Source organism: Cibotium barometz, chromosome 55, assembly GCF_041138505.1.
Source record: "Cibotium barometz isolate CiBa-2024 chromosome 55, ASM4113850v1, whole genome shotgun sequence".
Classification (NCBI taxonomy): Eukaryota; Viridiplantae; Streptophyta; class Polypodiopsida; order Cyatheales; family Cibotiaceae; genus Cibotium; species Cibotium barometz.
In genome coordinates, this window is record NC_141100.1 from 12,123,354 (window position 1) to 12,125,201 (window position 1,848).

The 1,848-nt window shown below is 42.9% G+C and overlaps 1 pseudogene; it reads left to right on the top strand.

Moving 5' to 3' along the window:
- Positions 1 to 447: 447 nt before the first annotated feature.
- On the top strand, positions 448 to 1,500 carry LOC147607376 (trigger factor-like protein TIG, Chloroplastic; annotated as a pseudogene).
- The last annotated feature ends 348 nt before the right edge of the window (positions 1,501 to 1,848 follow it).

Here is a 1,848-nt window from a genome sequence, read left to right on the forward strand (position 1 = left end):
CTCTCTATTAAGGTTTATGAGTGAGTGAGAGAAGAGGGAGAAGAAGCTGTGAAGAAAAGCTATGAAGCTTGGAGCACACAGATTTCCATCAAATCTGAGAGCTTGGCCTACCGCGTAAGGACTACTAAACATCCTTGAGCGGATTGCACGTGCAAAAACACAAACAACACCAGATTTGAGCAAAGAGAAATTTCTTTTTTGCAAGCTCTCCATTGAAGCTTGAGTGTGGTGAATGAATGATGCAAATAGTTACAAATCTGACAAAGAATCATGTATCTAGCAAAGGGGAATGATTGGCAACTCATGTAAGCCCTACATTGAATTAGTGAGTGGAAATTTATTGGTTTGAAGCCCTCACAAAAACACAAAAGTGATGTCCGAAGCCGGTTTTGTCGTATCAAAGAGAAGCGCAACAGCACCGTTGCTATGGAGGCGTTAGCCTCTCTTCATGTTGGCTTCTCTCCTCGCATTTCAGCTGCCCGTGTCCCGCCTCTCTCATCCTCACACTGTCACGTGTTGTAGCCCCTTCGCTTCAACGACTAGATATCAAGCGGTACGACCCCTTCGCAAGTGGCGCAGCTGCACCACAACAGCAGCAAAAACTACAGGAGCCTTTCCAGGGGGCCCTTTTCGCTCGAATGGGAACCGCCCCTTACTACCGCGAGCCAGTGCTATGGCTGATGCAGTCGAAGTCTTCGAATCCATCGAACCCAACTCCAGAGTTAAGCTGAGCATTAAAGTAGCCCCAAAAATCTGCAAGGAAAGCTATGATCTGGTTTTGAAGGAGTTCAACAAGGGGGAAAATATACCAGGCTTTCAAGTAGGGAAAATTATACCGGAGCCAATCCTGGTGAACTTTGTCGGAAAGGATAAAATCAAGATCGCAGCTATTGAAGCTGTTTTGAGAAATACATTGCCAACGGCATTGTCCTCGGTTGCTGGAAGAGCTTTGAAGGATTCCGAGCACATCATCTCCAACATTGATGAGTTAAAATCAACATTTTCACCGGCTTCTCTGCTCAGCTATGATGTGGTGGTGGATGTGATACCAGAAGTGAAGAGGGCCACACCAGATTCTTATAAAAATCTGAAGGTTGTGGTAGAGATAGATGATGAAGCATCATATCATAGAGCTGCTGAAACAGAGTTCAAATCTCGCTATACAAAGATTTGGGATCTCTTTGTATTGTCGAGGGCAGGAATGTCCAAACTGGAGATGTAGTGATACTTGACGTAGCCTGTAACCGGATAAATGAAGATGGGACCAAAGGTGACCACATCCTTTCAGCTGAACAAAAAGGTTTTCAATTGGATACCGATGAGGGCTTAAGCTATTTGCTGGGGTTTGTTGATGCCATTCTTGGCCTTCAAAGGGACTGTTACCGGATTTGGATGACTCTTGAAGATCAAAGAAAGCTTCTTCACCGAGTTCTACATCAACAATACTATGGTGGATGGAGGAGCAATGTTCTTCAACAACACAATCCAATGCTCCCATAAATATGATTGTCAAGTTTCTTGGTTAAGTCTTTGTTGTGGGAAAGACTAGTTGTTTGGTGGGTCTTGTCTAAAAATTGTGGCCCAACCTTGTTGTCTATACCCACTTGTCTATGTAATTATTTCATTAATAGAAATAGACTCTCATGTTCATCATGTCTATTAGAGAGAGGGTCTCCATCTCCATCACCTAACAACTTTTACTATTGGTTTTTATTGATTTTACTAGTTTTTCTCAAAAGAGAGAAGAGGATTTGATATTTTTGGTATGTACACACCTTGGTTGATGTTGATATGCAACATTGATCTTGATTAGGTGTCAACGCAAGTTATCCACACTTGATTGAACCA